This window comes from Silene latifolia, chromosome X (assembly GCF_048544455.1).
Source record: "Silene latifolia isolate original U9 population chromosome X, ASM4854445v1, whole genome shotgun sequence".
NCBI lineage: Eukaryota > Viridiplantae > Streptophyta > Magnoliopsida > Caryophyllales > Caryophyllaceae > Silene > Silene latifolia.
This window is the reverse complement of record NC_133537.1, coordinates 235004421-235020891: the sequence shown is the minus strand read 5'-3', so window position 1 is coordinate 235020891 and position 16471 is coordinate 235004421. Positions and strand designations below refer to the sequence as shown.

General features: G+C 39.5%; 1 non-coding gene across 1 annotated transcript; it reads right to left on the bottom strand.

Annotated features, from left to right (window-relative positions):
* Positions 1-4342: 4342 nt before the first annotated feature.
* Positions 4343-4449, bottom strand: LOC141625891 (small nucleolar RNA R71). The gene has a single exon (XR_012535636.1). It is a non-coding gene; the product is annotated as a small nucleolar RNA R71 (small nucleolar RNA).
* Between the last annotated feature and the right edge of the window lie 12022 nt (positions 4450-16471).

The window sequence follows — 16471 nt, the reverse complement described above, 5'->3', positions numbered from 1 at the left end:
ATCAAAGGCATTGGTAGTCCATGAGGCAAGGTTGGAGGTTCAAGAACAAAATCCCTCTATGGAAGCTATTACTTCATCAACTCCGGTCATTGAACAATTATCCGATTATTCGGAGGTAATTTTCACTTCCGACTCCCATAGGGAGAAATTCATTCTCTTTGCTAAGAAAACCATCATGCCTACTAAGTTTATTTGTGAAGATGCATTGTCAAAGTTGGGTGTTCTTGAGCAAACTAAAACCTTTTTCGAGTCTATGGGGTTAAGTAAATTGTTTACAATGCAAGAATTGACATACCCCTCCCTTACCTTGGAATTTTTGAGTTCTTTGAAAGTCATAAGGATGGAGACTCGAACCGTCATCGAATTTCGTCTTGAAAATGTTGATAGATGCTTATCTTATGACGAATTGGGTAAGATATTTGGCCTTAGTGATAGTGCAAAATTTACAAAGATGCCTACCAAGTATGACCCCGCTCCTCTTTGGATGGCAATTTCCGGAAGGAAATTCACCCGTTTTCATGATTGTCGTGCTCTCTTAGTCCACCATCCGGGCATTAGAGTATGGCATAAGGTCATTGGGAATACTTTGATAGCTAGAAATGGCACAAATCATCTTACCAAACTCGATTTTATTCTTCTTGAGTCGGCTTTGAACATTGGGAGAGAACTTACCAAGCCATACAATGCTCTACGACTTTTGGTTGATCGATGGCTTAATGTTGATTGTGGCAAAGAAGGCACGGCCTTTATTGCCAATTGAGGACTAGTTACCTATTTGGCTAAGCATTTTAACCGGGATTTCAACAAGAACAACACTTATGCACCGGTAAAAGGTGGCCACCTTATCGATTTGCCCACCATGATTCTAAAGTTTAAGTGGGTCAAGAACTATACTCTTGACAACAGGTTTGGGTGGTTGACAAATGAAGCTAGATCCTTCACTTTGCCTAGCAAAATTTGCCGATTGAATGTTCATCGACCGAACTACCTTCTCCCACTCTTCGAAGAGACCGTGTACATCATTCAACACCAAGGGGACGAAATTGTCGAGCCCTCCTCCTCTATTATCACCCCACCTTACCCATTTGAGTACCACGAGTTCAACCCCAGAGATGCCAAGGCGGGAAATGATTACTTGACTCTACTCATGAGGGAAATGCGTAAACAAGCTTACAATGATAGAGTTGATGCTTACAAGGCCCAATATCCGCCCCTTCTACATCTAGCTAGGCAAGTACTTCTTGTTCCATCTTGTCCTTTGCCTAGTTGGGCGGATAGGGAAGTAGTCTTTCCTAGCGCTTCTAGTGGTGGTAGACCGGCTGGAGAGGAAATGGTTGTTGATAAGAGTGGTGACCAAGAAGGAGAAGAAGAAGAAGTTCATGAAGATGATGAAAGTGAGGAAGAACAAGGAAGTGAAAGTGAGAGTGGACATGATTCCACATCTATGGAGGTTGATGATGCCTCAAGCGAAGAAGATGATGATGATGATACGCTGGGTGAGGACTAGCAAACTTTTGGAGGCTCCTACATTCTTACACCTCCCTTATGGTTTGTCTACTTCTCTTGTTTTTGTTTTATCTTGATCATGTTATGGAGTCCTAAAAACATTGGAGGACTAGAACCTTGGCATCATTAAGGTGTTCATTTTTATTGTTCCCGACTTGAAAAATCCCAAATGACAATTTTTAGTTTCATGCATTGCATTCCATGTGCATGAACTCCCCCGAAATTCTTAACATTAGAAATAATGTCTATTTTGGTTTGGGGAAGTCCATGCATATGCATTGGGAGCTAATCTAAATTATGCTCTCCGCCATAACAAAAACACATGCATCATGTAGTGTAGTTTAGTGTAGTTTGCGTTTTGTTTAAAAATTGATGTGACCATAATTAGCGCATATTTAGCCCCCGAATTAGCCTTGTTCCCATGCTTTTTAGTGCATATTTGGGTCGTTTATTATCTTTAGTTCTTTGTTTTGCATATTCTTTGAGATTTTGATCCCTTGGTAGGAAAGGAGTAAGAATCTTGCATTTTCATGGCAAAACGAGACTAAATTAATCGAATCCAATGACCAAGCATCAAGGAGAGACAAGATTAGAAGGCCTTTGTACATATTATAGTAGATGAGCAATGTTGAGAAAGGATCCTTGAGTCCCCAAGGAAATCCCCAAGGAATTTATGAAGAAAAGGGAAGAAAAGAAGAAGAAATCTTGCTGAAGAACAATCCGTGCGGATTGACTACAATCTGGCCATCCTCCACTTGCACAATCCGTGCGGTTTCATCCCAAGACGCTCGGGTTAGCACTGCCACAATCCGCCCGGATTCCTCCAAAGCCGCTCGTGTTCCACCGCCAGAATCCGCTCGTCCCGACACTAATCCGCTCGGATTCCTCTACAGCGCAATTTCGTCTTCTCCAAGCTACAAAGAAAGAAGCCCTTCCTTCGAAAAATACCGGCTCCTCCCTGCTCAATCTAAAAAGTGTAATTACTAGTTTAGCCCTTAGTTAACCCTAATGCATCCCCCTAATTTCCACTATAAATACCCCATTAGTCTAATTAGAAAGAGCATGTTCTTCTTATCAATAATTAGAGTATTTAATACCAATCAAATCTCTCTTTAATTTTGTAATCAACAATTAATCAAGTTCTAATACAAGTTTTATTTCCTTAATTTCTCTTTTGTTCATCCTTTATTTTGGGTAATTGAAGATTATTTGGGTTATTATTGGGAGATTGACAACCTCTCAATCAAGCATCAAGTACTTCTTTTATCTTTGCTTTTTTATTGGAATCATTAGTAGGTATAATTCTCTTAATCCCTCTTTAATTATTGTTAATTACTTTCATTTATTCATCATGTTTCCTTTTGTTGGTATGATTGACAACCTTGCTAGCATGATCAACATGATAATGAGTGAGTAGTCTCTTAGCTAGGGTTAATGGGTGATTAGGGGAAACCAACATGGGGAATGATTCATGCTTAAATTAATATGCTTTCATGTTTTATTTGCTTGCTTGTTTTGATCTCAACTCATGCACATGTTATATTTGATGAAATGCTAAGCCTATGAATCCTTGAATTTACCACCATCTCCTATCTTTTCAATGAGACTTGTAAGACATAACCCAACTCGAGTCTCATTAGACCATGCATGTTGTTGAGTAGGGAAGACTAAGTCGACTTGTAGGTGTTGTACAATCTAATCGATTCGGCTCCGGGACCCAAACTTTCCTAGGATTGTAAGATATAACCCAACTCAATCCATCACAACAATAATTGCTTGCTTATAATTTGAGAACATGTTTGTATGATCAAATCCCATGATTCCCCTATGACCCCATGACACCCTAGTGCTTTTTATCAATTGTTTACAACCCTTTTAATTCATCTTACTTGTTATTTCCATTGATATTTTAGTTTAGTGACCTTCTACATCAACCCAATTTGTGACACCCCTAAGACACCACTAGTTTCAATAGAAATCTCATCTCAATTCCCGTCCCTTGAGATCCGACCTTTACTTGCCTCTTTACTAATTGTAGAGTTGTTTGTGAAGCTATAAATTGTGTTTTGATTCGGACGTGACCCAACGACCACACCTTAAATTGTGAACACGAAACGGACCGATCAAAAATGGCGCCGTTGCCGGGGACGGTGTTTACTTGATTTAGATTTTCTTTTATTGTTATTAGTTGTGTCTTTCTTCGCCTTGGGGAAGTAAAACTCCTCAAGGTTTGTTCTAATTGTTTTCTAGTTGTTTGATATTTTGCATCTCTAGAAGGTCACAAGGTGATTTGTTACCTTTTGACCGTGAAATTGAAAGAACCTTGACGAACAATAGGAGATTTGCTAGGAGGAATTTGAGAGGTATTAGTGAGGTTGTTCAACCAACTATTGAGTTCATCAACCCTTTTGCAAGAGAAGGAGAGGAGAACCCATTACACAATACCACCCAAAATCAACCTACAATGCCTAAGTTCTCGTCACATTCCGTACCCACCGAGGAAAACCTACCCAATGGTACACCTACACCACAGCATCTAACCGGAAATTTTATTGCCAAATCCGCCTTTATCCAATTAGTCGAAATGAGCCAATTTGGGGGGATGCCTAGTGAAGACCCTCATTCTCATATGGAAACCTTTTGCGACTATTGTGATGCGATCTCTCAAACCGGTGTGACTCAAGACCAAATTCGATGGGTCTTATTTCCTTTTTCTCTAATCGGCACCGCGAAACAATGGTTGAAGGGCCTTGATAAGGCCACTCTCGGAATAGATTCTTGGAAGAAGTTGGCTCTAGCTTTCTACAAAAAATTCTACCCACCGGAAAAGACTAACATGCTAAGAGCTCAAATTACGGGTTTTAAGCAAAGGGATGAAGAATCTTTGTATGAAGCTTGGGAGCGGTTCAAGGGAATTTGTCGCTCATGTCCTCACCATGGACTTAGCGAATGGTCCTTGGTACAACAATTTTGGAACGGTTTATATGAAGATTCAAGGAACATTCTCAACATGGGATCAAATGGAATGTTCACCGAAGTTGATGACAATCAAACATGGAACAAAATTGAGGAAATGGCGGTCCATAACTCACAATATAGTAGACCTCGCAAGGCTACTAGAGGAGGAAAGCATGAAGTGGACTCCGTTACTCAATTGGGTGCTCAACTTAGTGCTCATATTGACACAATCAATTTAAAGTTTGAAAAATCTATGGCTAGACTTGAAGAAGTCTCAAAATCACCAAAGAATCATGTTAATGCCATGACGGCATCCTCATCAATCCCAAGTGGGATATGTGAGAATTGTGGAACTTTGGGACATGACCAAAGTGAATGTAGGGGAACAAATGAACAAGTGAATGCTTTCCAAGCATACAAGAGTGGTACCCCTTATTCCAACTGTTACAATGAGAACACCAAATTCCATCCAAATCTCTCATACAAAAGCCAAAATGTTCAAAACCCTCAAACAACATACACCCCACCTCCCATGAGAAACCAAAATCAAAGACCCTTTTACAATCAAAACCAAGGTTACCAAAATCAAAATCCATACAATCACCAAAATGACCAAGGTTTTGATGTCCAAAAAGCGGTCCTCCAAATGCAAAAGAATCAACAAGAATTTTTCACTCAAATGCAAAAAGATAGCCAAGCAAAGGAAACCACCATCAACAACGTCCTAGCTCACACCAAGATGTTGGAAACCCAATTGACTCAACTAGCATCTTCAAGCTCACAAAGACAAAAGGGGCAATTACCACCTCAAAGTAATCCCCCAAGACATGAAACGGTTAGTGTCATTCACTTGAGAAGGGGTACAAGGTATGAAGCACCGAAGAAGCAAGTTGAGGATGAAGTTGTGGAAGCTAGTGATAAGGAAGAAATTGTGCAAAACTCCAAAAATGGAGAATCATCAAAAGAAGAAATTTCAAAGAGAAATGAAGACAAGGTCAAGGAGAAGGAGCCCATTGTGATTAGACTTCCTTTTCCAAGTCGTCAAGCCAAGCCCAAATTTGATGACCAACTTGGAAAGTTTATGGAAATTGTGAAGAATTTGGTAGTCTCAATTCCTTTCACGGAATTAATAAATCACGTGCCGGCCTATGCGAAATACATGAAAGATATCCACACAAAGAAGAAGTCGATCCGGAAACTTGAGACTATCGCCTTCACTAAGGTGAGTAGTGCAATACTTCAAGGGAGTTCACCTCCAAAACTAAAGGATCCGGGAAGCTTCTCAATACCGTGTACCATTGGCGACACAACGATCAACAAAGCCTTATGTGATCTAGGGGCTAGTGTGAGTTTTATGCCGTACTCGGTGAGCAAAAGGTTGGGGATGGGAGAACTTAAATGCAACAACAACACACTCCAAATGGCCGATAGATCGACGAAGACACCATTAGGGATATGGGAAGATGTCCCCGTGCGAATTGGGAAGTTTTTCATCCCGGTGGACTTTGTCATTGTTGATATGGAGGAAGATTCCAACATTCCAATCATTCTAGGAAGACCTTTCCTACACACCGCGGGTGCGGTGATTGATGTGAAACATGGTGAGCTCACTCTAGAAGTGGGAGATGAAAGCATAACCTTTAATCTTGACAAGACTATGAGAGCGCCTCGTTTGCATGAACCGTGTTTCATGATTGATCATTATAGCCGAAAGGATGAGAGGAAGAAATCGGAACTCCAATGGAAGAAGAAAATTGAAGATGCTCCATTCAAAGAGCAAGTGAATTGTGACAAGGAGAGCTTGCAAAGCTCATCAAAATCAATCAAAGAAGAAGAAGATGGCCTCATTGGCCAAGAAAAGAATTTGGGAGAGTTATCTCCATCAAATCAAGAGATTTTCAATGATCAACTTAATGAAGTTTGTGGTCTTTGGGACGACGAATTTGAAGGGATTTTTAACCCCTACATTGGTAATGCCATCGATCAAGACCGACAACAAGGGCCAAGGTCTATTGAAGACCTCTACCATGATAATGAACAAGCTTTTGATTACTTTTTCAAGGTGTTGAGCAACATCAACGACACCTTGAACATGCCCCCTTGACATCTCATCAAGAATGAGAGTTTGGTGGAGTCCTCCCTAAACCACCATTTGTAAATATTTCTAACTCCCTAACTTGCATTTCAATTCTTGTATTGCATTTTTGTCATCTTTGGATTTTTATTTACTTTGATAAAGATAATTGTCATGTTTGAGAGAAGTGAGGGAGGGACTAATAATTTCAATTGATGTGTAGTGCTTTAGCTTAGTGTGGGGATGGCAATTGCCTAGGCTATCCATGCCTTAGTAGTGCCCCCACAATGAAGAACACGAGATATAAAGAAGAATGGAAGAATGATAAGGGATACGCATTGTACACGGATAGAACTGAATCCGGGTACAAAGGGGCCGAATCCGAGCGGATTCGGGAGAATCCGCCCATCTACAGACAATCCGAGCGTATTTGGTAGAAGACGCACGTCCCCATGAGCTGAATTTTTGTTAGATTTTTGACTGTAAGAGAATCCGGGCGTCCTGAACATCAATCCGCTCGTCTCTGTAAATCCGCCCGTCTTGAAAGGAAGACGCCCGTCTTCTTTGCTAAGGAAAACAAGAAAAATTCCTGGACTGAAATCCGTCCGTCTTCTGAAGAATCCGCCCGTCCCGTGTCAGCGAATCCGAGCGTCTTCTCTTAAAGACGCCCGTCTTTAGGAGAGTTTTTCCCAACCCAGAAAGTGCAGAATCCGCCCGTCTTGAGCTGAAACCGCACGGATTGCCCCTGCAGTTCGAATTTTTTCGGGCTTTATAAAACCCCTCCCACCTTCATTCATTCATTCATTCATTCATAACACTACTCAAAAACATCAAAACCCTCATCCTCTCCATCACAAAAACAAAATTCCTCAACTACATTCACCAAAATCAAATCAAATCATCCTCTTAACAACAAATCAATCACTCCTTTTTTCAATAAAAATCAAAACCAAGCACAAAATCTTCAACCTTTGAGTCGATTTTTTAATTCATAAAGGCAAAGCCTTTCACCTTTAAATCGATTTGGGTACACTACAAATTGAAGATTTTTTCATTCTTTTCTTGGTTAATTCATCAATGGCAAGGACTAAGGGAGCAACAAAGGCACCAAAAGCTAAGACACTTTCACAAAGGCAAAAGGCTCTTCAAGCAAAGAAAGCATTGGCTATGGTGGTAGCAACCCCAAACTTGGAAGTGCAACAACAACAACAACCTTCTATGGGAGCAACAACATCTACGACTCTGGAAATTGATCAACTTTTGCATTATCCGGAGGTAACTTTTATTTCCAAAACCCATAGAGATACTTTTGCCAAGTTTGCTAGGAAATCATTTCAATCCACCAAGTTTATTTGTGAAGATACCTTAGATAAGTTGGGTGTCCTTGAGTAAACTAAAGCCTTTTTCAAAGCAATGGGGTTGAAGAAATTGTTTGAATCAAAAGAATTGACATACCCCTCCCTTACCTTGGAATTTTTGAGTTCTTTGAAAGTCACCAAAGTTGAGACTAGGGAGAACCTCGAGTTTCGTCTAGCTAATGTTAGTAGATGCATTACTTTCGGGAATTGGGTGAAATTTTGGGTCTTAGTGATGAACCGAGTTATTTTAAGAATTATGGAAAGTATGACCCCAAACCTCTTTGGGAGGCAATTTCCAGAAGGAAATTTGAGGATTTTCATGCGAGTCGTGCTCTTTTAGTCCACCATCCGGGCATAAGGGTATGGCACAAGGTCATAGGAAACACCATTATTGCAAGGAAAGATACCAACCATTTCACCAAACTTGATTTTATTCTTCTTGAATCGGCTTTGAACATTGGAAGAGTACACACCAAGCCTTTCAACTCTTTAAGGCTTTTGGTAGATAGATGGCTCAACATTGATTGTGGGAAGAAAGGCACTACCGTTATTGTCAATGGCGGCCTAGTCACTATCCTAGCTAAATACTTTGATCCTAACTTCAACAAGGATAACAAGTATGAAGCAAAGGAGGGTGGTCATCTTATTGATATGCATACTATGATACACAAGTATAAGTGGGTTGCCCATAACCCTCTTGACACCAAGTATAGATGGCTCACTAGTGAGGCTAGATCGTTTACTTTACCTTCAAAGATTTGTCGTCTAAGCGTCCACCGGACCAATTATCTACTTCCCCTTTCAAAAGAAGCCGAGTATATTATCCGACAACAAAAGGGTGAACTTGAAATGCCCTCCTCTTCCATTGTCACACCACCTTACCCTTTTGAGTACCAAGAGTTCAAGTCGGAAGGTGTTGAAGCTAGAAATGATTATTTGACTCTTCTCATGCAAGCAATGCACAAGCAAGCCTTTGTGGATCGGAAAAATGCTTACTTTGCTCAATATCCACCCCTCCTACACTTAGCTAGGCAAGGACTACTTGATCCATCATGTCCTTTGCCTAGTTGGGCAGATAGAGAAGTCCTATTTCCGGGTGCATCTAGGGTCGTTTCGGGTGACAATGAGGTTGTCGGTAATGAAGAGGTTGATGATAACATTGATAAGGAAGCAAGTGAAGAAGGAGAAGAGGATGGTGAGCAAGATGATGAGCAAGGTGAAGAAGAAAGTGAAGAAGCAAATGAAGAGGGAAGTGGCAATGAGACCACTTCTAATGAGGAATGTGATGATGGTGATGATATGATGGAAGATTAGCAAGCCTTGGAGGCTCCTACCCTCTCTTGGTTTGTCTATTTCTCTCTTTGTTTTAATTATTTTCTTGATCATTGTTGGAGTAGTCCTAGCACCATAGAGGACTCACACCTCGGTACCATTGAGGTGTTCTCATTTTATTGTTCCCACTTTCAAAATCCAAAATGACAAATTAGTTTCATGCATTGCATAGTGTGTGCATGAACTACACCCATCCTTGGACATTAGCAATAGTGTCTAACTCGGTTTGGGGAAGTTAATGCATACACAACGGGAGGTAATCTAAATTATCCTCTCCGTCATAACAAAAACCATGCATCATGTAGTGTAGACTAGTGTAGATTGCATTTAGTATAGAAATCATGCATCATCTTTGCATAATTTTCCATCATTTTGGCCATTGAGGACAATGCCCATATTAGTGTGGGGATGAGGAATTCTAACTTAACTTTATATTCCAAAATGATAAAAATTGAAAAATTTTGAAAATCATAAAAATTTGAAAATTAAAAAGCCAAAAACATGTTTATTTCCTTTTGTAGTGTAGTCTTGTATATATTATTGTATATATTGTGTTTGTTCTATCCTTGTTCACATTGATCGACTACGCCACATCCGAGACATGAGGATCATGAAGACCGCATGGTATGATCTTTCCAATCTCCTTTTTCCTCTTTATGTTAATGACTATGTGGCTTTATTTTGTTTGATGCGGTATAACAATGTGAACTTAGGACTTGCATTTAGTTTATATGTCATATTAGTTGATAGAATCACTTGCATTAGGATGTTTATATTAGTTGCATCATAGCATATAGTTGCATTTAGATAAAAGTTTTGAAAAATGCCTAGTTAGGAACTTTGACAAGAGCAACTAAGCCATTACAAATACTTGTTCAACTTCAGACTTTGCCTACTAGAATGGTTGTAAAACACCCTAGATAGTGTCAGACTAGTGTCTTTTGACCCATGACCCAAAGCCTAGTCAAGGGTTTGCATGTGAGTCACCTATCCAACCCCATGATGCGATGTGGACTTGGTTAACTTGTCTAGGTGACCTTGATTGACCTTGTGGTAAGGCAACCCAAAAATATTTTCTATTAATAAGCTTGAAGTGCTCATTTCAAAGAATTTTGTCATGTGGAAGTAATTTAATGCCAAGGAAACCTCAAATGTTATGAATTGTTGAATGTTGAGAAATTTAAATTGTTTTGATGGAGGCGTACCACTTCGATGTGCTTTGGAGCGGGATCCATTGAATTGGGCCCCCACACGGTTGTGAATTCGGCCGCCCAGAGACAGAGTGACTATCACCCCGAAAAGCTATTGTCTAGAGGTTAACCGGTTTCCTAATAAGCGATTGGCTAAAGCAAAGGACACTAGCCCAGAAAGGACAAACCCCATCTTAAATTTTTGAAATGTGAAAGTGAAATGAGGACAATTTTGAATACTAGTCATATCCACCCGTTGTGTATAAAGATTTAAGCATTTCATTCCCAAAAAGCCTTTTTGTCAAGCCACTTTGTCGAGCTTGGGACGATCCATGACCTTTACTTTTGTAGAGAACTCGAGACTTGTCATGTTATATGCTACTAGCATCATAGGGATCATCATTCCACCACCATCCGATCGCTCTTGACGAAAGCATTTGGAAATTGAGGACGAAAGTAGTTTAGTTTAACACCATTTGGAGGTGATTTAGTGCCATCCTCTTAGCCTTAGTAATTTGTTGAACTAGTATTTGTGAAGGATTACATGCTCTTAAATTTGTTCCTCCTTAGTGCCTCCGCCGCTTGATGAGGAAGTGGCTATTCTTTTGTAGATGCATCCATTATGTGATTTTGTGTGCTTAATGTTTGGATGTGTCGCCATTTTGGCAAGACCCACCTTGCCTTGCAAGAAGGCATCCTACCTCATGGTTGTCTTGTTGTGAGTTGAAGGAGCGGAGTGAGACCCGCTAATTGTCTCATATCGGCTATGTTATTAGGTTAGTTTAAATAATGGTCCTAGTCTTTGTCACCTCTTTACTCGGGACGAGCAAAGGTTCGGTTTGGGGATATTTGATGTGACCATAATTAGCGCATATTTAGCCCCCGAATTAGCCTTGTTCCCATGCTTTTTAGTGCATATTTGGGTCGTTTATTATCTTTAGTTCTTTGTTTTGCATATTCTTTGAGATTTTGATCCCTTGGTAGGAAAGGAGTAAGAATCTTGCATTTTCATGGCAAAACGAGACTAAATTGATCGAATCCAATGACCAAGCATCAAGGAGAGACAAGATTAAAAGGCCTTTGTACATATTATAGTAGATGAGCAATGTTGAGAAAGGATCCTTGAGTCCCCAAGGAAATCCCCAAGGAATTTATGAAGAAAAGGGAAGAAAAGAAGAAGAAATCTAGCTGAAGAACAATCCGTGCGGATTGACTACAATCCGGCCGTCCTCCACCTACACAATCCGTGCGGTTTCATCCCAAGACGCTCGGGTTAGCACTGCCACAATCCGCCCGGATTCCTCCAAAGCCGCTCGTGTTCCACCGCCAGAATCCGCCCGTCCCGACACTAATCCGCTCGGATTCCTCTACAGCGCAATTTCGTTTTCTCCAAGCTACAAAGAAAGAAGCCCTTCCTTCGAAAAATACCGGCTCCTCCCTGCTCAATCTAAAAAGTGTAATTACTAGTTTATCCCTTAGTTAACCCTAATGCATCCCCCTAATTTCCACTATAAATACTCCATTAGTCTAATTAGAAAGAGCATGTTCTTCTTATCAATAATTAGAGTAGTTAATACCAATCAAATCTCTCTTTAATTTTGTAATCAATAATTAATCAAGTTCTAATACAAGTTTTATTTCCTTAATCTCTCTTTTGTTCATCCTTTATTTTGGGTAATTGAAGATTATTTGGGTTATTATTGGGAGATTGACAACCTCTCAATCAAGCATCAAATACTTCTTTTATCTTTGCTTTATTATTGGAATCATTAGTAGGTATAATTCTCTTAATCCCTCTTTAATTATTGTTAATTACTTTCATTTATTCATCATGTTTCCTTTTGTTGGTATGATTGACAACCTTGCTAGCATGATCAACATGATAATGAGTGAGTAGTCTCTTAGCTAGGGTTAAATGGTGATTAGGGGAAACCAACATGGGGAATGATTCATGCTTAAATTAATATGCTTTCATGTTTTATTTGCTTGCTTGATTTGATCTCAACTCATGCACAAGTTATATTTGATAAAATGCTAAGCCTATGAATCCTTGCATTTACCACCATCTCCTATCTTTGCAATGAGACTTGTAAGACATAACCCAACTCGAGTCTCATTAGACCATGCATGTTGTTGAGTAGGGAAGACTAAGTCGACTTATAGGTGTTGTACAATCTAATCGATTCGGCTCCGGGACCCAAACTTTCCTAGGATTGTAAGATATAACCCAACTCAATCCATCACAACAATAATTGCTTGCTTATAATTTGAGAACATGTTTGTATGATCAAATCCCATGATTCCCCTATGACTCCATGACACCCTAGTGCTTTTTATCAATTGTTTACAACCCTTTTAATTCATCTTACTTGTTATTTCCATTGATATTTTAGTTTAGTGACCATCTACATCAACCCAATTTGTGACACCCCTAAGACACCACTAGTTTCAATAGAAATCTCATCACAATTCCCGTCCCTTGGGATCCGACCTTTACTTGCCTCTTTACTAATTGTAGAGTTGTTTGTGAAGCTATAAATTGTGTTTTGATTCGGACGTGACCCAACGACCACACCTTAAATTGTGAACACGAAACGAACCGATCAAAAATCATGCATATTCATTGCATAATTTCCTATCATATTGGCCATTGAGGACAATGCCCATACTAGTGTGGGATGGGAAATTCTAACTTGACTTTTATACAAAATCCAAAAAAAAAAATCAAAAAAAAAAAAAATCGAAAAAACCAAAAAAATTAAAAAATTGAAAATCCAAAAACAAGTTCATTTCCCTTGGTAGTATAGTCTTGTATATATATTGTTTTGTATATATTGTGTTTGTCCATCATTTTTCACATTGATCGACTATGCCACATCCGAGACATGAGGATCATGAAGACCGCATGGTATGATATTTCCAATCTCCTTTTTCCTTTTTATGTTAATGACTATGTGGCTTTATTTTGATTGATGCGGTATAAACAATGTGATTACATGATTGCATTTAGATTATTTGGCATACTAATTGGTAGAAGCATATGCATTAGGATGTATAAATGTTAGTTGCATCATGGCATGTAGTTTGCATGGTTAGAAAATTTTGCGAAACCGTCTATTTGGGAAGCTTGACAAGTGTACATAGGCCCTAGTAGATGCTTTTTCTTCTTAAGACTTTGCTTGTTAGAATACTTATAGAACACCCTAGGACGTGTCATGCTAGTATCCTTTGACCCATGGATTAGGCCTAGTCAAGAGTACCTTATGGTGTGATAACTCCTTGGCTACCGTTTATTCCAAGGTGACCCTGAAACCATGCAACCATCATCCATGTTCTACCACAATTTTGTCATCCAAAAGGGAATGGGCACAAAAATTGTTCAAAAATTTGAGTTCAAGAAATGAAATAAAAAGTCAAAAAGTTTGCACAAATTGCATCAAATGAAAAGAGGAGTAACAAAAATAAAAACTTCTATGCTTCGAATATAAGGCACCCTCGTTACTAATTGGGGTGAATTTGAAAATTTTCAAAAGAAAATGCAAAAGTTGAAAGTTGTCAAGTATTGAAATGCCAAACATCAAAAGAAATGGCAAAAAGAAATGTTCTCAAAATCTTAATGCCACAAGAAATTGGGGGGGGAAAAACAACAACAAAAGCAAACTCCCAAATGAAACTCAAATCCTATTGATCTTTTTATCCATCATATCATTTTTGTGCATGGTAGAGATGGGACGACCCTTCTTCTTGTCTAGGCAAGAGGGGGAATTCCGCGATCCTCCAGTGTTTCTAACACCATAGGGAGTCTATTCTTGACAAAAGCATTTAACGATTGAGGACAAAGGTACCCTAGCTTGACACAATTTGGAGGTGATTTATTGGTATCCTTCTAGGCTTAGTAGTTTGAAGAAACCATATCTATAAAGGAGTGTGTACTCTTGAATCGCTTCCCCTTTAGATAATTTTCACCGCTTAGATGACGAAAGTGGCTATTCCTTTTGTAGATGCATCCATTACTTGATTTTGTGTGCTTTAATGATTGGATGTGTCGCCATTTTGGCAAGACTCACCTTGCCTTGCAAGAAGGCATCCTACCTCATGGTTGTCTTGTTGTGAGTTGGAGGGGCAGAGTGAGACCCGCTAATTGTCTCATATCGGCTATATTAGTAGGTTAGTTTAAATAAGGGCCCTAGTTTTACCACCTCTTTACTCGGGACGAGCAAAGATTCGGTTTGGGGATATTTGATGTGACCAATATTTGAGCATATTTAGTCCCCGAATTAGCCTCGTTCCTATGCTTTTTAGTGCATATTTGGGTCATTTATTATCTTTAGTCCTTTGTTTTGCATATTCTTTGAGGTTTTGTTTTCTTGATAGGAGAGGAGTGCAAACCTTGCATTTTCATGGCAAAATAGAGCTAAATTAATCGAATCTAATGACCAAGCATCAAAGTGAAGACAAGACTAGAAGGCCTTTGTAAATATAGAAGTAGATGGGCAATGATGAAGAAGATCCTTGCATCTCTGACAAGATCCCGGAGGATTGTTGGAAGAAGAAAAGAAAGAAAGAAGAAAAAGCTCACTGGATTGCAATCCGCTCGTCCCAGCATCGGGACGCTCGTCCAAGAGCCACAATCCGAGCATCCAAAGCTCCAAGACGCTCGTCCCCTGCCCACAATCCCAGCGTCCAACCTACCAAGCCGCTCGTCCATCGCCTGCACAATCCGCTCGTCCCAACCTTTTGGACGCTCGGATTGTTCTCCAGTGCAGCCCGGCTTCTTCTTGTTCTACCAGGGATACACATATTTTCGAAAGACTTGCAAAAGAGAGACTCGCATCTTTCTTCGAGAGGAGCATTTCCTCAACTTTTCTTAAGGACTTAATCGTCATTTAAGCCCTTAGTAACCCTAATTTGTGCACCTAATCCCCATTATAAATACCCCATTATACTAATTAGATTATCATGTTCTTCTTATCAAATCTTTAGTGTAGTCTATATTATTCTAATCTCTCTTTAATCTTGTAATCAACTTTTAATCAAGTATTAATACAAATCTCATTTCCTTAATTTCTCTATTGTTCATCCTTTATTTTGGGTAATTGAAGATTATTTGGGTTTATTTGGAGGACTGACAACCTTCCAATCATTCATCAAGTACTTCTATTATTCTTTGCTTATTATTTTGGAATCATCATTAGGTATAATTCCCTTAATCTCTTTTTAATTATTGTTAATCATATTTACTTATTCATCATGTTTTGCTTTGTTGATATGACATAAACCAACTCGAGTCTCATTAGACCATGCATATAGTTGAATAGGGAGGATTAAGTCGACTTTTAGGTGTTGTACAATATAATCGATTCGGCTCCGGGACCCAAACCTTCCTAGGATTGTAAGATATAAACCAACTCGATCCTATCACAACAATAATTGCTTGCTTATAATTTGAGAATATGTTTGTATGATCAATTCCCATGAATCCCCTATGAACCCATGACACCCTAGTGCTTTTAATCAATTGTTTACACCTCTTTTTAATCATCTTGCTTGTTTACTTTTATTTTTATTTAGTTTAGTGATCTTCTTATCTCAACCCAAATTGTGACACCCTTAGACACCACTACTTGCAATCGAAAATCCTACATCAATACCCGTCCCTTGGGATCCGACCTTTACGTACCTCTTTACTAATAGTAGAGTTGTTTGTGAAGATTATAAATAATGGTTTGGTCTAGGTACCCCTAACGACAAGTAACCGAAATCTAAGCTAAGAAAGCGACCGACCAGGCGGTATAGGCCACAAGCGACATGAGTGCAACAGTGCTATGGGCAGGGGTTTTTAGAGGCCATCACAGGGGAGTTTCTCTTAGGGTCCGTCTCAGAGTTATGCTAGCAACAGGCCGGTTGGGTCATGGAACAACCAGGGTAGTCAGAGTAACAACAACGGTGGGGCTAACCGCAATGGCGGTAATTCATATTAGAAACCAACAACAAACAATAACTAGTGGTCGGCTGCTAAGCCATCTACTTCTGCTAGTACTGTCCAGGGAGGT